A 23970-nucleotide genomic window follows, 5' to 3' on the forward strand; every position below is an offset into this window, starting at 1 on the left:
TAGTTTTGTGTTATTTCAGATTCACATAAGTAAACTATCAAAATTATACTGACTCATAAAGTCTTTTCATATGAGTGATATGTCCTGGTGTAACAGGTAAAGGAAGGGAAACAGCGAGAAAACGCTCCTATCGGAGCACAAAAATAGCGAATATGCTTTTAAAAGGGTCGGACTGGAAATTGGGGTCCTAGATGCCTCATTGTACCTTTTTCAGCACCTTTCAAATTTTGCCCAAAAACTTTGGCATGCGAACATATACGTGCTTCTTTATGTTGAGTGAGAAGGAGAGAGTGTCGTCAGTGGGAGACGGATAAAGTGAAGGATAGAATGGAATACCTGTGGGTATGAGACAGGGGACAGAGATCGTTAGAGAGACACAAAGAGATAATGACAGTGAGTTGGGCTTAGTGAGTGGGATAGAATGGGCAAGCAGAAGTGGATGGTTACGAGCGACTTACAGCGATGTGAGCGAGTCACAGTAGGGGAACTCGTGGGAATGAGAGGTTAGTTGTATGTTAAAAAGAGAGCGAATAAGTACGCGAACCAAACCTGAGGAAATTAGAATGAGGTAACTGGTTCTCCAGTTCACAGTTAGAGTTTGTTGAACAGAACCATATTTTCCTTTTTTGTGCTCCAATAGGAGCGTTTTTCTGCTGGATGGATTCTTGTTTGAGGAAAAAGAAACTGTGATGAATAATGTGACTTATGTTTTATGATGTTCTTGTATGTTGTTGATTTAAAGTAAACTGTTTTCATATTCTTGAGCTTTCTTGTAAATCTTTGTTGTAATGTTGAACTAAACAATGAGGGTGGTGAGCTTACATAAACACTATCTGATGAAAGAGTCACCAAATCCATCTGAAACTGTATAACTGTATTGTAAGTAACGTTTACCAAAAACAATTAGAACATATGAAACTGTATACTAAATAAGCTATCCCGTGAAGTTCTGTACTGTGCAATGCAGTGAACAGTGCTCCAATGGGTGACGTCACAGTATGTGACTTGCAGTTCCAACGCATAAAGCTAACAGAATAAAACTCCTACATAAAATTACAAATCGAATTTTGAAAGAACAAATTTCTAAAATGAATGCGCGGAAGCTTACTAAACAAAATTCCCAACATTAAATGATGCTCACAGAATATAACACTGCACTGCGAGAATAAGACTCTCTGCATAAGAAGTGGTATCTAGACTGAACTTTACCTAAACTGGATCCGATAATAATTGTGAAATGCAATGCTTAACCGTGTCCTGACTGTAGTGTTCACCTGGCTCTAACAAATTTTCATGGCTTACCTTGAGGCAACGTAAACTCGGCGCTCCTCGAAAGTGGTGGCAATAAAAAGGCAGCGCGGGAGCAAACCAGATAAAGAAAATAAAAGGGTTTTCGCAAGTGCTAGAGAAAATGGCTATGCTAAATACATCATTCGTTACTTCGAGCAACTGTGTTCCGCTAATCACAATGCGGCGGGGCACGGTTAGAAACAAAACTTTCGTGAGGCGATGGTGGCAGAAACTCGACTTATTTAAATGATTGAAAGGAAGATTAGCATTAAAAACTGTGTTACGAACCTCATTCCTCAACAATTACAGTCATATTTACAAAAATCACTTCTTATAAAAAGTATGACTCTGCCATGAAATTAATTAATGGATTGGTAAAGGAGTGGTTAATCTATAAGCCTGAGTGTAAGTCACGTTAACAGATGATTTTGCTAAATTTCGTCTCCTCAATAAAACTAACTGACACGAACCAATAAAGAGAAAACTGAGAAGTATTTGTCTTTCTTAGTCTTATAATAAATTACGTTCGAGCAAACAAATCATCGACAATATTGCCTGAAAAACTTCACACTGCTCAAATCAGTCTTTATCAAATTATATTTCAAAAAGCAACGTCCTCTGCATTTGCATCGCTGAGCTGTGCTAGTTATTTTCAAACCTCTGAGCAGCGTAACCAACAGCCAACCCCTCACTTCTCACTGAATGATACTTCTGGCAATGACAATGCGACTGACAACCAAAGATCACATTGCTTGTATTCAGAACGTATGTGGCGTCATATATCGACTATTTAAGACAGTGCACAAGTACGAAGCATGACACACGAAATTGAAAGAGAGCTCACATCACTTTCATTAAATATCAGAAAATAAGTTAGTAACCTCACAACACCCATAAAGTTTGTGTTCAGTCAATAGCAATGATGGAGCAGACAGGAATACTATTGGGCAATGTGTAAAAAGAGTCGAAGTGTCAGGTGCAGAAACTCAGCTCCAAAATCGGCAGACCGGCGCAACAAGACCCAACAGTTGGCTCTCTAGTTATAGGTAATAGGTGAAAGTGCGTGTGCAATGCTGACTCTCGCATATTCAGAGCTGTACTCGTTATGGATTCCAAGAATGCTCACAACAGACCACAAGATTCTAAGAAAATCTATTTCGTCTGAATTGCTGGAGGAGTTTGAGGCAAATAGAGATGCCTTGCTGTTACGGATCGTTACAGGTGACAAAACCTGGTTGCATCACTTGGCTACACGCACAGGACAATAGCATTTACCAACGTGGAGAACATGCTATTACACAACGTTGGCGGAAGTCCATAGAATTTACGACAACTGTGTAGGAAAATAGTACGTTGAAAAGAAATGTCTGATATTATTACCAAATTCTAACTCTTAAAAAAAATTTGTTCTGATAAAAAATGTGTTCCATTATTAATTTGAAGACCCTCGTCAATGCATTTCTGGTGCTATATGGTAAATGAAAAGGGGCACAAAGCATTTAAAAACAAATGAACCTGAGCTGTCTTACGTGGTAAATGAGAGGAATGATCTTACAACAATTAAATATTATTTGTCTTGCAAATGTGGGCAAAGGCCTTGCCGCAGTGGATACACCGGTTCCCGTGAGATCACCAAAGTTAAGCGCTGTCTGGCGTGGTCGGCACTTGGAAGGGTGACCATCCGGGCCGCCATGCGTTTTTGCCATTTTTCGGGGTGCACTCAGCCTCGTGATGCCAATTGAGGAGCTACTCGACCGAATAGTAGCGGCTTCGGTCACCAATACCATCTTACGACCGGGAGAGGGGTGTGCTGACCCCACGCCCCTCCTATCCGCATCCTCCACCGAGGATGACACGGCGGTCGGATGGTCCCGGTAGGCCACTCGTGGCCTGAAGACGGAGTGTCTTGTAAATGTGGTGCTCACTAGCCAGCAAATATACTCTACGTCAGGGAGAAAAAAAGACATGATGCTCCACGAAGGAATTATCCGAATGGGACAGGTACTGGTAACTGTGAAGTACATGCACAGATAAACAAATGATTACAACTTCAGAAAAAATTTGATTTTATATATATATATATATATATATATATATATATATAACTGGAACAGTTTCACAAATTGAGCTAGTCAGTAACGCGTTGGTCCACTTCTGGCCCTTACGCAACCAGTTACTCGGCTGACATAGGTTGATAGACTTGCTAGATGTCAAATTCTGTCCCATTGGCGGGTTGGAGTTGGTTCGAGGAGTTTTGTCCGTAATGCTCCAAACGTTTGCAATTCTAGAGAGATCCAGTGACCTTAGTGGTCAAGGAACGGTTTGTCAAGCACGAAGACAAGCAGTAGAAATTCTCGCAGTGTGCGAGTGGGTATTGTCTTGTTGACTTGTAAGACCAGGATGGCTTGCCATGAAGGGCAACAGAAAGAGGCGTAGAATATCGTCGACATACCGCTGTGCTATAAGGATGCCGCGGATGACAACCAAAGGGTCCCTGCTATGAAAAGAAATGACGTCCTAGACTTTCGATGCTGACCGTCGGGCCGAATGGCGGGTAACAGTCAGGCTGGTATCCCACGGCTGTCTCCAGACACGTCTTCGCTTGTCATTGAGGCTCAGTTCGATGCGGGACTCATCACTGACCATAATAAACGTGCCAATTGGACAGACTTTGGCACGATATCCCTCAGGAGGACAACCAGCAAGTCTGTCAATTAATGCCAACCCAATAACGCGTGCATAAAGGCCAAAGGGGCACCAACGCGTTGCTGACGTCCTCAGCCTGTGAAGTTCCTTCTCTTTAACAATTCATCCAATTCTCTGAAATTATAATCTTTTATTTGTCTGTACATTTACATTTTTCAATATACACTCATGCTCATAAATTAAGGATAATGCGGATACATGGTGAAACAACGCTCTGGTGGGCGGTTTTCGGGTTTAAATCACCTCGGGGTATCACCATGCGGTGCATCTGGCCTGCTGTCGTCGCACGGTGGCGCTGGCAGCAGTCCACATATGCAAAGGTGTGTTGGGTGCATGTCAGAGTACGGTGCAGCGAGTAAGTGTGAAGACGTTTTCAGACGTGCTAATCGTGACTGTGTGTTGAAAATGGCTCAAAGAACACATATTGATGACGTTATAAGAGGTAGAATACTAGGGCGACTGGAGACCAGTCAAACACAGCAGGTCATAGCACGGGCGCTCCGTGAGCCACAAAGTGTGATCTCAGGATTATGGCAACGATTCCATTAGACAGGAAACGTGTCCAAGCGCTACAGTACGGGACGTTCGCAGTGTACAACACCACAAGAAGACCAATAACTCACCATCAGTGCCCGCAGACGGCCACGGAGTGCTGCACGTAGCCCTGCTCGGGACCTTACCGCAGCCACTGGAACAGTTGTCTCCAGACACGCGGTCTACAGACGACTGAACAAACATGGTTTCTTCTCCCAGAGACTGCAAGGTGCATTCGACTGACCCCTGGTCACAGGAGAGCCCGTAAACCCTGCTGTCAAGAACACAATGCATGGTCACTGGATCAGTGGTACCAGGTTATGATCACGGACGAGTCCAGGTAATGTCTGAACAGTGATTCTCGCCGGGTTTTCACCTGGCGTGAACCAGGAACCAGATACCAACTCCTTAATGTCCTTGAAAGGGACCTGTATGGAGGTCGTGGTTTGATGGTGTGGGGTGGGATTATGATTGGTGCACGTACACCTCTGCATGTCTTTGACAGACGAACTGTAACATGTCAGGTGTATCGGGACGTCATTTTACACCAGTATGTCCGCCTTTTCAGGGGTACAGTGGGTCTCACCTTCCCCCTGATGGATGATAACGCACGGCCCCACCGAGCTGCCATCGCGGAGGAGTACCTTGAAACAGAAAATATCAGGTGAATGGAGTGGCCTGTCTGTTCTGCAGACCTAAATCCCACCGAGCACGTCTGGGATGCTCTCAGTCGACGTATTGCTGCACGTCTTCAAACCCCTACGACGCTTCAAGAGCTCCGACAGGCACTGGTGCAAGAATGGGAGGCCATACCCCAGCAGCTGCTCGACCACCAGATCCAGAGTATGCCAACCCGTTGTGCGACCTGTGTACGTGTGCATGGCGATCACATCCCATATTCATGTCGGGGTACATGAGCAGGAAACAGTGGCGTTTTGTATCACGTATGTTTCGGGACGGTTTTCTAAACTTATCACCAATACCGTGGACTTACAGATCTGTGTAGTGTGTGTTCCCTATATGCCTATGCTATTAGCGCCAGTTTTGTGTAGTGCCACTTTGTGTGGCACCACATTCTGTAATTATCCTTAATTCATTAGCATGAGTGTACATTTATCCCTAGAGTAGTGTAACTGCTGTTTTTTTCACATAAGTTAACTTCCACATACTCGATTCTGCTTTCTTAGCACAGGGCAAAGATGTTCACCGACAGCATTTACATAATTATCTAATTATCTGACACTTTTAGATCTAAAGGTTCTCAACAGCACAATATTGAAATTTATATGGTAAGTAAAACTGTAACATAGCGAGATAATTACATGAACGTATGTGCTAAGAAACAAGAACAGGTCTCTACCACTAAAGCACACGAGCAATCATATCGCACAATAAAGGGCAAGGACAAGGGCAACAACCATCAGTAATAGTGCAGCAGAAGTTAGACTACTTCCTCACCAAGCTTTCTCTAGCGACTCATCGCCGTGCTGTTCCACTCTGGTGATATAGATGCGGACGAAACTGAAGGTATGCGTAAGTTTTGTCTACGGCGATGAGACAAAACATTATGAGCACTTGCTTAAGAACGTTTTCGTCCACCTTTGGGATGCAGAGCAGCAGTGATTCTGCGTGGCTCGTATCTTACAAGTGCCTGGTTGGTTTCCGGAAATATGTGGCAGCAGTCCACGCACAAGTCAGACAATCCCCGTAAATTACTGGCCAGTGGTTTGTGTACGCGTTGCCGGCGCCCTCACGTACTGCCACCGGTCCCACGGAAGCCCTGATGAATGTACAACATAGTATAATAGTGCCCGCAACGACATGAGTCCATAGCGGTGCATGTTTCGACCAGGCGTTTGCCTGGATAACGGCGTATCCGACTCACTGCTCGACCTGCGGAAGCAAGAAGCACAATCCATGCGACCAGGCCGAACGTTTCTACTGATCATAGGGACAGGTCTTATGCTGTGGAACCCCATCTTCAGTAGCGTACACTGAGTCTTCTGCCCGTACGATCATTGTTCTCTGTCGTCGGACCTGCCACAGAACGCTGCTTATCCTGCATTTTATACGAGGGTGAGTCAAATGAAAACCTTAAATATTTTTTTAAATATTATTTAGTGTGTAGAAGTGGTACAAAGCTGTATCGCTTTTCAACATAATCTCGCCCACGCTCAATGCAAGTCCTCCGGCGCTTACAAAGTGCATAAATTCCTTTAGAAAAAAATTCTTTTGGTAGTCCGCGCAACCACTCAAGCACCGCGTCGCGTACCTCTTCATCGGAACGGAACTTCTTTCCTTCCATTGCGTCTTTGAGTGATTCAAGCATATGGAAATCACTTTGTGCAAGGTATGGTGAGTATGGTGGATGAGGAAGACACTCAAAATGCAGGTCTGTGATTGTTGCAACTGTTGTACAGGCAGCGTGGGGCCTTGCATTGTCATGTTGCAAAAGGACACCTGCTGGCAGCAATCCACGTCGCTTTGATTTGACTGCACGCTGCAGATGATTTTTTTAGGAGATCTGTGTATGATGCACTCGTGACAGTGGTCCCTCTAGGCATGTAATGCTCCAAAATGACGACTTTTTCGTCCCAAAAGAGAGTCACCGTAACCTTCCCTGCTGATGGTTCTGTTCGAAACTTCTTTGGTTTTGGTGATGAGGAATGCCGCCATTCCTTGCTCGCTCTCTGCGTTTCCGATTGGTGGAAGTGAACCCAGGTTTCGTCCCCGGTAACGATTCGTGCGAGGAAGCCATCGCCTTCTCGTTCAAATCTCCAAAGAAGTTCTTCATAAGCATCAACACGTCGTTCTCTCATTTCACGAGTCAGTTGCCGTGGCACCCATTGTGCTGACACTTTGTGAAACTGGAGCACATCATGCACATTATGGTGTGCTGATCCATGACTAATATGTAATCATGCTGCAATGTCATTCAGTGTCACTCGGCGGTTTTCCTTCCCTATGGATTCAACTACTGCAATGTTCTGTGGAGTCACAACTCGTTGTGCCTGACCTGGACGACAAGCATCTTGCACTGAAGTCACACGACTTGCGAACTTCCTACTCCATTCGTAGACTTGCTACTGTGACAAACATCATCACCGCAGTGAACCTTCATTCGTCGATGAATTTCAGTAGATTTCACACCTTCATTACGCAAAAACCGAATAACAGAATGCTGTTCTTTCCTGGTGCAAGTCGCAAGTGGGGCGGCCATATTTATACTGATACTGCTACGGTATGTGTGCATCTGCACTGTGCTGCCACCTACAGGACATTCCACACTCTGTTTGTAGCACGCTTACCAACTTACAGGATAACGGCACGAAATTTCGATTTGTTATTGCAAATTTAAGACCTTCATTTGAGTCACCCTCGTGATCGGAGAGGTTTCCCACTTCCGCGTTCAGTTATGGGGAGTGGGCGCCCAACACTTTTTCACCAGCTTACGAGTTTACTGACCTTCAACCACTTTCTATAGATCCTGACGACAATAACACTCGAACAGCAGATCAGCCTCGCCCAGGCGTCGGGCAGTAAAAATCTATTCCCTGAGAGGCTTATGTCAGTGGATTTCCCCATTTGTGCCCGTGTCGTCACTATGACTCCCGCTACGTCTCTGCTCCGCTCATGTACTACCCTTACGGGTCGCCAGCCCGCAACGCCATCAGGCGGCATTCAATATCGCGGTCGGCAATAGTCATAATTTTTTGTCCATCACTATAACGATGTGCGAACTGATGTCGATCTGGTATCAGTGATCGTTCTTTGTAAGTTCTGTTCCTTCGAGAGAGCAGAAAAGAAAAAAAAAAAAAACGATATTTATTAGCCTGCGACATACTTTAAATACACTGACGGAAAAAATCGCAACACCAAAAAATAATTAATGTAGAATAAGAAAATTCCTGGAGTAAATTTTTCTAGGTGACATATTTAAGTGATTAACATAGCAAGATCACAAGTGAATGTAGGCGCTGCAGTCTGGAACCGCGAGACCGCTACGGTCGCAGGTTCGAATCCTGCCTCGGGCATGGATGTGTGTGATGTCCTTAGGATAGTTAGGTTTAACTAGTTCTAAGTTCTAGGGGACTAATGACCTCAGAAGTTGAGTCCCATAGTGCTCAGAGCCATTTGAACCATTTGTGAATGTAAGCGTGAGATGAACCATTGCAAATGTGAAATGCTGGTACATTAATAACCGGTGTAACAGTTAAAACGCTGAATGGAAGCGTAGAAACGTGCATACACTGTGTTCTACAGGTGCTGGATGTCAGTTTGTGGGATGGACTTCCACGCCTGTTGCACCCGCTCGGTCAATACAGGGGCGGTTATGGTGTTAGTGGATGACCCTGCAGTTGACGTCCGGTGGTGTTCCATACGTGCTCGACTGGACACATATCTGGTTATAGAGATGTTCAAAGCAATATGTCGACACTCTATAGAGCGTGCTGGGTTACAACAGCGAGCGTTATCCTGATGGTAAACATCCCTGGAATGATGCTTATGAATGGAAGTACAACATATCGAATCACCAGACTGGCGTACAAATTTGCAGTCAAGGTGCGTGGGATAACCACAAGAGTGCTGCTGCTCTCATACTGTATCACACTCCAGACCTTAGCTCCTGGCGTAGATCCAGTGTGTCTAGCACGCAGACACGTTGGTTGCAGGACCTTAACTGGCGTCCATCTAAAAAACACAGGGACACCACTGACACCGAGACAGAAACGGCTTTCATCAGAAAACACAACAGACCTCCACCATGCCCTCCAATGTGCTCTCGGTTCACGCTACTGAAGCTGCAAATGGGGTGGTTTTGGCGCCAGTGGAGTGCATGTTACAGGGCGTCTGGCTCGTGCTGTCTTTTAGTTAACGGATTTAGGGCAGTTTGTTGTATCACTGTGCTGCGAACTACTGCTGAAACTGCTGCTCCAGATGCAGTACGATGTGTCAGAGCCATATGCTGAACTAGATGGTTTTGGTGGGCAGGACTTTCTTTACTTCGGCACAGTGGTGGTGTAAGGGCTGCCTATGCTTCGCTATTTGTTCGTGGTTTAGAGGAAGTCTAGAGGTTCTGTGGCTGTTTGCTTGAAAATACGTGTATAGTGATGTATCGTCGCAATCCTGTAAAAATGAATGGGAGTTATAGAGGAGAAGGATTACAACTATAATCAATATCTATTACGTATTTGCTTAACTGGTGGGTATTGTAGATTTGCTATGAAACGGCTTAACAATACCATGCAGAAAGAAGTTGTAAATTTATTTGATGAAGAAATAGTTAAAAATGTGAATGATCGACGGAAAATTTGTTCTGCACGTAAAGAAGCAGTTTGTTTCAACCCTTAATTTGGCAAAGCAAACGCAACTGCAGCAAAAATAATTTAGCTACCTCCTTAACATTGTACATAGTAATATGAACGATGCTGTATGTTTTTTATTTCTATTTTTAATTTTCGAAAATACGACATGCTACTTGGAAGCAACATTGGCAATTTGACAAACATGTTCTACCCATAGAGCTCCATGAAAACAAAGTAGCGTTCTGGTCCTCTTTCTCATTGTAATACACAAGTATTTCATAATTCTCACGGAAAGCTGTAAAATAATTCTATCTAGGAGCAAAACACAATACAACATTTCATTTTCCACAGCTGATCTTAGAGTTAAACAGAAACGTCTCTTTAGTTCCATATTCAGGACAGCGGCTTACGCTGTCACATCCAAACGGCCTTTGCCAAGTAAAGGAGCTACTGGTTTCTTGTGTGTGGTCTAGCATTGTGATGCTGAAGAAAAGGGCGTTCCATGTGTGGAAGAACCCTTCTTTAGTTAGAAACTCGATTACAGCATGCTGTTTCTCACGCACCGACGTAGAAAAGCTACACCTCGCCATGTTGCACACTACAGTTCGGAGCTCTCTAGCGGCAAAGGATTGCAACTTGCGTCAGCGAAGAGGGAAAGTCGTCCAAGTAATACACATGATATGTGATACCTCAAACGGTATTAAGAACAAAATAAAAAACTCGGAGGTACGCTTTTCGGCACGCCATCGTAATTGGTGATGCAAGTAGTACATTTTCTGCAGTCGCAAAAATTACTACACTGAGGCGGCAAAGAAATGGGTATAGGCATGCATATTCAAATACAGAGATATATGAACAGGCAGAATACGGCGCTGCGGTCGGCAACACATATAGAAGACTACAAGTGCCTGGGGCAGTCGTTAGATCGGTTACTGCTGCTACAATGGCAGGTTATCAAGATTTAAGTGAGCCTGAACGTGGTGTTATAATCTGCGCACGAGCGATGGGACGCAGCATCTCCGAGGTAACTATGGAGTGGGGATTTTCCCATACGACCATGGCACGAGTGTGCCGTGAATACCAGCTATCCGGTAAAACATCAAACCTCCGACATCGCTGCGGCCGGAAAAAAGATCCTGCAAGAACGGGACCAACGACGACTGAAGAGAATCGTGACAGAAGTGCAACCATTCCGCAAACTGCTACGGATTTAGATGCTGGGCCATCAACAAGTGTCAGCGTGCGAACCATTCAAAGAATCATGATCTATATGGGCTTTCGGAGCCGAAGGCCCATTCGTCTACCCTGGATGACTGCACGACACGAAGCTTTACGCCTCGCCTTGCTCATAAACACCGACAATGGACTGTTGATGACTGGAAACATATTGCCTGGTCGGACGAGTCACGTTTCAAATTGTATGGAGAGGATGGTCGTGTACGGGTATGGAGACAACCCCACGAATACGTGGACCCTGCACGCCAGCAGGGGACTGTTCACGCTGGTGGAAGCTCTGTAATGGTGTGGGGCGTTTGCAGTTCCAGTGATACGGGACCCCTGATACGTCTAGATACGACTGTGACAGGTGCGCATACGTAAGCGTCCTGCCTGATCACCTGCATTCATTAATGTCCATTGTACATTCCAACGGACTTGAGCAATTCCAGTAGGACACCCCACACGTCCAGAATTGCTAGTTATACAACACAGTAGCGATCAATGTGAAGCAATCTCGACCTCTTATGGGAATTGGCGAAATGCTGCAGGTAATGAGGCTAATGAGCAAGGGTGCTACATCAGTAGTGTGTGGTGTAACCCGAGAATTTGGGCCTGACGGGAGGCACACTAGGGAGCCCGTGCGGTTCTGGTGACCACGGAGTCCATATATATAAAGATGGTATCTGTTCTTTCTGACATGTCCGAAAGAACAGATACCATCTCCATGTACACACTACAGGCCATTAAAATTGCTACACCAAGAATAAATGCAGCTGATAAACGGGTATTCATTGGACAAATATATTATACTAGAACTGACATATGATTACATTTTCACGCAGTTTGGGTGCATAGATCCTGAGAAATTACTACCCAGAACAACCACCTCTGGCCGTAATAACGGCCTTGTTACGCATTGAGCCAAACAGAGCTTGGTTGGCGTGTACAGGTACAGCTGCCCATGCAGCTTCAACACGATACCACAGTTCATCAAGAGTAGTGACTGGCGTATTGTCACGAGCCAGTTGCTCGGCCACCATTGACCAGACGTTTTCAATTGGTGAGAGATCTGGAGAATGTGCAGGCCGGGGCAGCAGAAAAGCCCGTAAAGGACTTGCAACATGCGGTCGTGCATTATCCTGCTGAAATGTAGGGTTTCGCAGGGATCGAATGAAGGGTAGAGCCACGGGTCGTAACACATCTGAAATTTAACGTACACTTTTCAAAGTGCCGTTAATGCGAACAAGAGGTGACCGAGACGTGTAACCAATGGCACCCCATACCATCACGGCGGGTGATACGCCAGTATGGCGATGACGAATACACACTTCCAATGTGCGTTCACCGCGATGTCGCTAAACACGGATGCGACCATCATGATGCTGTAAACAGAACCTGGATTCATCCGAAAAAATGACGTTTTGCCATTCGTGCACCCAGGTTCGTCGTTGAGTACACCATCGCAGGCGATCCTGTCTGTGATGCAGCGTCAAGGGTAACTGCAGCCATGGTCTCCGAGCAGATAGTCCATGCTGCTGCAAACGTCGTCGAACTGTTCGTGTAGATGGTTGTTGTCTTGCCTGTCATCTCGACTGCTAGTGATACGAGGCCGTTGGGATCCAGCACGGCGTTCCGTATTAACCTCCTGAACCCACCTATTCCATATTCTGCTGACAGCCATTGGATCTCCACCAACGCGAGCAGCAGTGTCGACATACGATAAACTGCAATCGCGATAGGCTACAATCCGACCTTTATTAAAGTCGGAAACGGATAGTACGCATTTCTCCTCCTTACACGAGGCATCACAACAACGTTTCACCAGGCAACGCCGGTCAACTGCTGTTTGTGTATGAGAAATCGGTTGGAAATTTTCCTCATGTCAGCATGTTGCAGGTGTCGCCACCGGCGCCAACCTTGTGTGAATGCTCTGAAAAGCTAATCATTTGCATATCACATTATCTTCTTCCTGTCGGTTAAATTTCACGTCTGTAGCACGTCATCTTCGTGGTGTAGCAGTTTTAATGGCCAGTAGTGTATTCGTTGACCTAGGCCTGGTATTGTGGAGAGATGAATCTGTGGCGCGGCCGAACGCTAGCGGGACAAGGGCACAGGGCGCCCAGCCTCGTTAGTTGACGATTTCCGGCCAGCAACGTGCAGGGACAGTGAGTACGTCGCCGGAAACGGGGAAACCCCAGAGCTGGGAATTTGGACAGGCGATGCTCGCTTTGCCCTTGTGCAGAACATGCTCCAGGAAATGGCGGAGTGTCAGACACTCTAAAGCAGGGCCAATTTACAGCTCTTTGAGTTTCGCCAGTAACTCAGATAAAATATTAATGCAAATCTGAATACATTTTCGATCTCAGAACAATGAGTCACATCCAGTGACATAATAATATCTCAATATCTCCATAACTACAGAAGTTAATATTTCAGAGCGAATAAACATTTTATGAATGAACCTCTGAATTAACAACCTTTTAACTGCTTCGTGCGATTTCAACAAACAGTATCTCAGACGAGGGAATTACACTATAGCTATCATCACTCAAAGCTATAACCTGTATGTATTTTATTTATTGGTCTTAGACGTCTTTTATATCTTTTTCATTAAGCGAATGTTTGTCAGAAAATCGTATTCTCCACATTTCACAGTAAATGAACACAGAATCAGTACTTCACTGTTTGCCATACTTGTGTTTTTCTTTAATGAACGTTTTACTTTTTACCAGTAACTTTATTTAAATGATGATTCCAAGTGCTATTAGAAACTACTAATTTAAAAGTGATCATTCGCATATGTTAGTGGATACCACAGTTGGAAACAGAACTAAAAGACCCTTCTGACAAGAAGGCATAAATAATTGTGTAAACGACACTTAACGACAATTCTTCGCCATTTGTCTTGAGGGCACTAGCGCAAGAATGCTGGATTATTTATTTATGAACCAATTGTTACTTATATTTACTGTAAATGATTTGAATGTTTATTGGAATATATTAGTTTATCCCGGAATGTGGTGAACTTAAATGAAATCATGTCTGTAGAGCTCGAGAACGATATATTTTTGGAGAGGATGAGAGCCGAGCAGTGGCGGAACACTAAGGGAGTCAACTGGAGACTGCGACTTTGCCGCGCGGAATTAGCCGAGCGGTCTTAGGCGCTGCAGTCATGGACTGTGCGGCTGGTCCCGGCGGAGGTTCGAGTCACCCCTCGGGCATGGGTGCGTGTGTGTGTTTGTCCTTAGGATAATTTAGGTTAAGTAGTGTGTAAGCTTAGGAACTGATGACCTTAGCAGTTAAGTCCCATAAGATTTCACACACATTTGAACATTTGAACTGCGATTTCACACACATTTGAACATTTGAACTGCGACTTTCCGAGGGAGGAGCTGAAGGGAGCCATTCTACACTGTGTGACAAGTTTTGAAAGAAGGCAGACCTGTCTAGGGCAACGTGCGTCATTCGGTCGTATAGGTGACTGATTCAGGGCGGTGAACTGACTCGACCATATTTTAACTTCTGAAGGGACTTTATTTTTCTAGAGGTTTGAACGTGCTCCATAGTAGGACTCCTCGCTTGATTTACGAAACTGAAAATAGATGGAGTATGAGTTATTATTCTTCGTAGCGCATGTGTTATTTTGTAAACCATCATGTTGAACTCTGTTTTTGAGCTGTTGAATATTGCGTGTATTGTGATTATGAATCGGACTTAATTTTCGCGTATCTTCGATGACTATTTAGTTTGAGGAGTTTGCTACCATTCTCTTAACACTCTCAATGTAACTTTACTGCATTTGATAAGGGTACTTTCTGTTGGAGTTTCAATCGAATATATTAGGACCACTTCCCGTTTATTTGAGATGTCGTTACTTGAATAAACATTACTCAGCATAATTACGTTTTCTGCGTCACTTACAGACGCTGGAATAGAACCCTTGTTACTGATTTATTCATTTAACTTTTACATCATATTCCTCCGTATTTTATTAATTCGAAATTCTAACCAGTGCAAGGACTATTTGACCGCAAGATCACAGCTACAGGTTATTGTTTGCAGCGAATTAGCGGCGGGGCATGAAAGCAGACGCGTGCGGCTCGACCCTGTAACTATAGCGAGCTATTCTTTTTTTAAACACAGCCCAACTACCTACAGTTCGACTATCCGCTGGTAAAGACGCAACTGGTTTTCTCGTATGGGATGCTGTTTGGAAGAGCCACTACTTAGCAGTAACCTTTAGGTACCGTCGTTCCCTGAACGATTTTTCTATTTAAGCCCCGAAAAGAGTGCTTGGCTCTCCATGCTATATACAGAGAGGGATGCTATTTACACTACCATTAGGAAAAAAAGAATCCGTATACCTAGTTATCCTTGACCAAAAAATTTAATCATTAATATCTGATTGCCTATTTACGTTATAACAAATACAGTTTCTATACTGTTCAAGTTTCTTGTTGCAACAGTGACATTTTCTGTACAACTGTCATTCTTTATATAATATATAGATGCTTTTACGTGGAAAACGAGGCATTAATAACAGTGACTCATACAAATAGCAGTGGGCGAAGAAAGAATCCTGCCCCCTCCCGACAAAGACACACAGTATATGCAGCGAATTAACTTGGGCATTCATATGCGAGCACACCTATAACAAACGGTCCCTTCTACTATTCATCATACACTTGCACATACATACACCATTTCCAAACTAGAGAGGCGTTCATTAAGTATGTAACACATTTTTTTCTTGGACAGTTTCAGTGAAACAAATACAGAATTTGTTGTGGGACATTGTGGAATATTCCCGCTTCAGCCCCTCTAATTTCATGAAGTTCCGATAGGTGGTGGTGCTCTACATAGGCTTCAAAGTGACTTTTGTAAATGAGGTGCGTTCCAAGCAGACAGCTGTCACTGAGTTTCTTCTGTCGCAAAACGAGAGCATCATAGATATTCATAGGCTTTTGCAACACGTCTGGCCGGCTGCAGTGTCCGAGCGGTTCTAGGCGCTTCAGTCTGGTACCGCGCGATCGCTACGGTCGCAGGTTCGAATCCTGCCTCGGGCGTGGATGTGTTTGATGTCCTTAGGTTAGTTAGGTTTAAGTAGTTCTAAGTTCTAGGGCACTGGTGACCTAAGATGCTAAGTCCCATAGTGCTCAGAGCCATTTGAACCAACACGTCTACGGAGAAATGGCAGTGAACAAAAGCACAGTGAGTCGTTGTGCGAGGCGTCTGTCATCATCGCAACAAGGTCGGGCAAAGCTGTCCGATCTCGCGCGTATGGGCCAGTCGCACACAACTGTGACTCCTTTAATATTGGAACGTGCGGACACACTTATTGGAGGTGATCGACGGATCACAATCAAACACCTCGCTGCTCGACTGTTGGTAGTCTTGACGCTCATTGTTGGGTTATTCAAAGGTGTGAGCCCGCTGGTTTCTCGCCGCCTATCCGCAACGAAGGACCATCTGTGAGGAAATACTTGCGGTCTGAGGCAGGTAGTAACAATTTTTGTCGAAGGGCTTCAGAGGCAATGAAACGTGTATTCATCACTTAAAACCAGAAACAAAACGGCAATTCATGGAGTGACGCCACACCAATTCTCGTTCGAAGACGAGGTTCAAAGCCGCACCCTTAGCTAGGAAAGTCATGGCGTTGGTCTTCTGGGACATTAAAGGTGTTATTCTGTTTGATGTCCTCCCTCATGGTGCAACAATCAACTGTGAAGTGTATTGTGATAACCTCAGCGAACGGAAGAAACGATTTCAGTGTGTTCGTCGCCACAGAAATGCAAGCCAACTTCTCCTTCTCCATGACAACAAAAGGCCTTACACAAGTCTGCGCACCCGGGAGGAGCTCACACAACTTCATTGACTGTTCTTCCTCATCCACCCTACAGCCCGCATCTCACACCTTCCGACTTCCATCTGTGTGGCCCAACGAAGGATCTACTGCGTAGGGAGCAGTAAGTGGGTGGTGGGGAAGTTATTGATACAGCAAGACGTTGGCTCCGACATCGACCAGTAGGTTGGTACCTTGTGGGCATACAGGCCCTCCAAGTGTAGAGGCGTAAGGCCGTCGCATTAAACGTAGATTATGTTGAAAAACAGGGGTTTTTGCACAAAAAAGTGGATAATAATTCGATATAATAGAATAATGTCAACTTTCTTTCAGAAACAAAATATGTGCATCACTTATCGAACACCCCTCTTCCTTACCATCCATATTCAGTCACTCAAGTGAAAAGTATGAGTACGAGAAGGTTCCGATCACGTCCTAACAGGTGAATCTTTTGTCGTCAAGTCGCGACAGACACTTTCAGCTGCGATACAGTGTGTGCGACATGATCTGGTGATCGAAAGCGGCGGACCCTCTAGAACAGGCACCACTTGTACTCATCGATCGTTAGAGGCACTGAGACCGCATGACACACACCCGTAGTTCACATTTGGGTGGTACCTGCATCTATGTCGTATTCATACAGTTCCGATTACAGCTCCACGAACTCCACAATCTGCGACCCATTCATTCGCCTTTCATGAAGCCGACAACCTTCTTGTTTTGAGATGATATGCCCGTGGGTTTAGCAGCCACATATGCAGATATGTCCAATGCTTCGAGATGGCATCTTATTACTTTCACTCAGTAAATGAAACTGTTTGTAGGTTTCACAGTGTCACAGTGAAATCAGTACAGTTTGGAAAGGTGGAGTTTGGAAAGTTCAGTTTACATATACTTATCTTAGAAGAAAGATTAAGGAAGGGCAAACCTACGTTTCTAGCATTTGTAGACTTAGAGAAAGCTTTTGACAATGTTGACTGGAATACTCTCTTTCAAATTCTAAAGGTGGCAGGGGTAAAATACAGGGAGCGAAAGGCTATTTACAATTTGTACAGAAACCAGATGGCAGTTATAAGAGTCGAGGGACATGAAAGGGAAGGAGTGGTTGGGAAGGGAGTAAGACAGGGTTGTAGCCTCTCCCCGATGTTGTTCAATCTGTATATTGAGCAAGCAGTAAAGGAAACAAAAGAAAAATTCGGAGTAGGTATTAAAATTCATGGAGAAGAAATAAAAACTTTGAGGTTCGCCGATGACATTGTAATTCTGTCAGAGACAGCAAAGGACTTGGAAGAGCAGTTGAATGGAATGGACAGTGTCTTGAAAGGAGGAAATAAGATGAACATCAACAAAAGCAAAACAAGGATAATGGAATGTAGTCTCATTAAGTCGGGTGATGCTGAGGGAATTAGATTAGGAAATGAGGCAATTAAAGTAGTAAAGGAGTTTTGCTATTTGGGGAGCAAAATAACTGATGATGGTCGAAGTAGAGAGGATATAAAATGTAGGCTGGCAATGGCAAGGAAAGCGTTTCTGAAGAAGAGAAATTTGTTAACATCGAGTATAGATTTAAATGTCAGGAAGTCATTTCTGAAAGTATTCGTATGGAGTGTAGCCATGTATGGAAGTGAAACATGGACGATAAATAGTTTGGACAAGAAGAGAATAGAAGCTTTCGAAATGTGGTGCTACAGAAGAATGCTGAAGATTAGATGGGTAGATCACATAACTAATGAGGAAGTATTGAATAGGATTGGGGAGAAAAGAAGTTCGTGGCACAACTTGACCAGAAGAAGGGATCGGTTGGTAGGACATGTTCTGAGGCATCAAGGGATCACCAATTTAGTATTGGAGGGCAGCGTGGAGGGTAAAAATCGTAGAGGGAGACCAAGAGTTGAATACACTAAGCAGATTCAGAAGGATGTAGGCTGCAGTAGGTACTGGGAGATGAAAAAGCTTGCACAGGATAGAGTAGCATGGAGAGCTGCATCAAACCAGTCTCAGGACTGAAGACCACAACAACAACAACAAGTTTACATATAGACATAAAAGTAATTAGGCTTCGTGATCTGTACCGAACTTTAGTCATCTCTAGACCGACTAACCTTTGATTGAAGTTAGTGACTACGGTAAAGGCTTTTCTGGCGATATAATCTCTTGCCCCATAGTGCCCCCTCCCAGTGGTAAACTAAGTGAACTTGCCAGGGTTTCTTAAATTTTCGACAGTTTTCCGAAAATCGAATTGCTCATTAATGTAAGGAAATTCTTTTCAACATCTAACGTCGGGAGAACCTTCTCTTCGGTTTTTACATCTACATGCTACTTCAACCAGCGTAACTGGTTGAAAGAGACGGCTCAGGTGACTGGTAACTTCTATTCCAAAACTGAGGCATTGATGGAGGTTTCTGTAGTCTACAAAATATCTCTTTCCTGTCCTCCCGCGTCATTAGCGTGGAGATGGAACCACCGCGTGGGACTAGGCGCTCTGGACATCGCAGCAAGTCGCTGTGCGTATCATGCAAATGAGTAGAATAGGCTGTTTCTGTCTCAGCGACATATCCTACAGCAGATTCCGCAAGCACATTTTCGAATTTATCCAAATTGACGATATCCTTATTAGATAGCCATTGTAACTGGCATTCAGTCGGTAAAGATTGCTGCCCATATACATTGTTTGCATCCAAGTATAGGATTAACTCAAATTGTCAGATGCTTTGTACTCCTTCTCACTCATTCGCACATTATTTGGCTTGGTGTACCAACGCTCATACAGTCCCCCTCAAATCCCATGTTCGAAAGAGAACAGTGTGCCAACAATGGTCAATAGTTCGATGCTGATGCGCGTCTGTTTTAGCACTGCATACCACGAAAGCCCCAGTTCGGAGTAATAAAATGCATCATCCAGTGTGTATGACGAGCTAGAATTTCTCAAAAATATCCGCGAAAGGGGATACGTCTGTATCTATATAGAAGAGACACCCGCAATGACCGTTACCACCATCACGATTCGAACCATCATCCCAGGTAGAAGAGAGGTGCCATTAAAACATTGGTAAACAGAGCTAATAAGATCTGTGAGCCAGTTTATTTGCAAGATGAACTAAATCACTTGCGAAGGGCTTTTCAGAAAAATAGATACGCCGACATGGTGAAAAGTGTCTGACAACGTTCAGCAACAACAACTGTCAGCTGCAAAAGCTTGTCTTCCATTTATTCGCAATGTCACGGACCGTACTGGGAATGTTCTGGCCAAGTTTCAAGTTGAAACAATCTTTAGACCACCAAGAAGATTGAAATTACAATGAAATCAATAACATTAGCTGCTGATGGACGTTGATATACATCAACTGGGGCAATTCAAACGTGTGCCCCGACCGGGACTCGAACCCGGAATCTCCTTCTTATATGGCAGACGCTCTATCCATCTGAGCCACCGGCGGCACAGAGGATAGTGCCACCGCAGGGATTTATCGCTAGCACACTCCCCGTGAGACCCACATTCTCAACTTACAATCCACACGCTACATTCGTAGTGCCCCTACCGTTATACCCATTACTCGCGGCAGACAATCCACCGAGTTCGGTAAGAGTTCAGGCAAATCGTGTGCATCCGCACTGAAGAAGGTCATCAGCCGGTTAACCTTAAACGATATGAAGATGGCATCTGTTCTTTTGACATGTCTGAAAGAACAGCTCTCTAGAATGAACTTACAATGAAATCAATAGCATTAGCTGCTAATGGACGTTGATATACATCAACACGGACAATTGAAAATGTGTGCCCCGACCGGGACTCGAACCTGGGATCTCCTGCTTGCATGACAGACGCTCTATCCATCTTCATATCGTTTAAGGCTATCCAGCTGATAACCTTCTTCAGTGCGGATGCACACGATTTGCCTGAACTCTTACCGAACTCGGTGGATTGTCTGCCGCGAGTAATGGGTATAACGGTAGGGGCACTACGAATGTAGTGTGTGGATTGTGAGTTGAGAATGTGAGTCTCACAGGGAGCGCGCCGGCGATAAATCCCTGCAGTCGCACTATCCTCTGTGCCCTCTGTGGCTCACATGGATAGAGGGTGTGCCATATAAGCAGGAGATCCGGGGTTCGAGTCCCCATCGGGGCACACCTTTTCAACTGTCCCCGTTGATTTATATCAACGCCCATCAGCAGCTAATGGTATTGATTTCATTGTAATTTCATTCTAGAGATCTGCACGGTCACCAATGGCGACTGTTCTTTCGGACATATCCGAAAGAACAGATGCCATCTTCATATCATGGAGATTAGTGAGAGTTTAAGATCGGCGAAAGACGCACGACACGCCTTAGCAACTTCTGGTGTGTCTAAAATTCCATGTAGCTGTGAAAGATTTGTGTTGGAACAACGAAAAGAAGTGTCAGTACGCGCGTAACGGGAGTTAGAGCGGAGAAATTGTTTTCACGATTTCGGATTTTTATCTCATTATAAAATTTGTAATTCCGGAATATAATGATATTTATATATGTCACTTACAAAGTCACATGGGAAGTATTTTACTTTATTTTTTTAAAATATAACTATACTGGCTGTAAATGTTACTTCAAGATGTTATAAAATCGGTAATTTTTTATATAGAAGGCTGTGGCTGCTGTATTATAAGGGTTAAATTATGTGTTTGCATTGGTCATGTCGAAAAGAGAATGGGCACCAGGTTGAGTAAGTTGAAACAAAGTTTGAGAGACAAGAAACTTTATGGAAAAGCATAAGAGTTAGGCTGACAGACAAAATGATTGATGAACTGCAGAAGTATTTTGCGATGGCCATTAGAAATAATACTGAGGATTTGTTGAAAATGAAGCAGGCAATATGGGCTACCTTCTTTCACAGACTGTCAACTGATGAAAACCAGTACACCATCTTTGCCCTCCTGGACCTGATTCATGGTGCAATTACCGCAATGCCCAGTACGCAAAAAGTTCTTACCGCCATAAACATTCCATCCTAGCAGCAGTCGTGGATATCATAAAATCTATTTACAGAGACCTGACAAATCCTGAATTACTGAAGAAGTGTCTGGATGGTCAGACTCAAAATCCCAATGTGTCGTTCAATAATCTTATATGAACTCGCTAACCAAAAAATGTTTTTGTTGGAATGAAGACACTAAAGTGGGGGGGGGGGGGGGGTTCAGTGATGCTGTTATTGCTTTCAATGACGGCGATATTGGTAGGGTGAAAGTGATACAGCATATGGGAATTAATCCTGGACCAAACTGCATCAGGGATGGACAAGGTTCGCATTGATAAAGCAGAGTCTGCAGCACAGTTGGCCACTAAGGTGTCCAGAAAGAGGAAAGAAGAAAGAACGTACAGTTAAATGTCCTGTAAAAGTTTCATGTCATTGCCTACAGTGGTTCCTGAAATACAGGGAAGCCAAGTCACTAAATTTAACATTGCCGGGATAGGACGTTCCAACTCCCCTTAACGGAATACAAAAGGAACTGTCGATTAAGGCATACCGACAAATCAGCTGTAGTGGAACATGTTTTTAAAGACGGTGATCATGAAATAAAATTTAGTGAGAGCAGCGCACAAGCCAGAACATCGCCCTATTAGCACGTATGTATAGGGAAGCTACAGAGATTCAGAAACACCACATTGATTTTATGATTTTAATAGAAAAGAGGAAACTTCCAAAGTTAGATGAGATATGGCGGTCGACCTTGCACGAATGATATGACAGTCGATTACCTACAATCGAGAAGAATGGCGCTAGTCAGAGATGGAATTACAGTCACACAGCATGACGTTGGGTGGTGCCCTTTATGCGCTCTATATGAACGGGACCCCAACGGACTGGCAGCCAGTCGTTGACTCGCCTCGGAGGATGTTGCCCGCAGTTGGCAAAGAAACTTCAGGAAGAAGAAATTTTACAGATCGACCACGGCCTCTCAGCCCGGAAGTTTTAACTAATGAAGACGTCGGCCATGAAAGCCTACACGTTATGATCTTGAATTCCTTTGTTTTAACATAGTTCACACGCGTTTATTTGTTGTTTTCGTTTCTGTGAGAGGCGGCACCTCGTCTGCTCTCACTGTTACTTGCGAAGGTGATATATTCTTACCACCCGACAGAATATCTGTAACCAGTGTAAACTATGACAGTCGCCAAGGACACAGAAAAAAACATACACTTCAGTGATGGGACAGAAAGTTCATAATTCTGTTACAAAAAAAAAAAAAAAAAAAAAAATGTGGGGCACGAAGGAGATTTGTGCACGGGTCTCCTACCTTGCAGCCAACACCGTGACCACACAACCACGACACCGTGGATCTTATACTTCCTCGTTCTTGCACATCTTGAGCTTAGACCGTTCACTGTTTCTATTTTGCTTCTTTTTTCACGGTTCGGTACAGCTTTTTCCTGTTTTCATGCTCAGTCTGCGTTCGGTTTTTGACGAGCTACCCCTGGGCCATTTTACCTCTAAACCTGAGGGAAATACGATGGGTAGTTTCCCTTGTTAGTGTATACATGTCAATAGCGAAAAGAAGGCTCCTGTGACGTGTGGTTTTGACACTGAATTTTTAAATTAATTGGTAATTCAGTTAAGGGATCACAGAAAAATTTACTTAGTTTACCAGTGGAAGGAGTTAAATGGCACATGAGATTATATCACCAGGACCAATTTTAAGTGGGCCATTACCTACAATCAATGATTAATCGCTCTGAATATGGCTAAGATTTCGTTTTATTTCACACAGTTTGTCTATTTATATACTGGATCTTTTCGAACTCCATATGTTCCAATTTCGCCGTGAATGATGCGGATATAAGCGTAAGGACGGCAATGAGACAGTGACTTAGAAAGTAAAATTTTATCAATCGAGCTGATTAAAAACCATAAGAGGTATTGGTCGAACTTAAAATCAGTAACCTGTTCGAAATCCTCTATTTAGTTAGCTCAGTGACCATACTGGCACCGGAACTGGAGATAAAAGAGAGAAAGCCGAAATACTGAATTCGTTCTGCCAAATTGTTTCATCGTGGAAAATCGTAATACGGTCCTTTCATAAAATCCTCGTACGGACTTCGA

This window comes from Schistocerca serialis, chromosome 5 (assembly GCF_023864345.2).
Source record: "Schistocerca serialis cubense isolate TAMUIC-IGC-003099 chromosome 5, iqSchSeri2.2, whole genome shotgun sequence".
NCBI lineage: Eukaryota > Metazoa > Arthropoda > Insecta > Orthoptera > Acrididae > Schistocerca > Schistocerca serialis.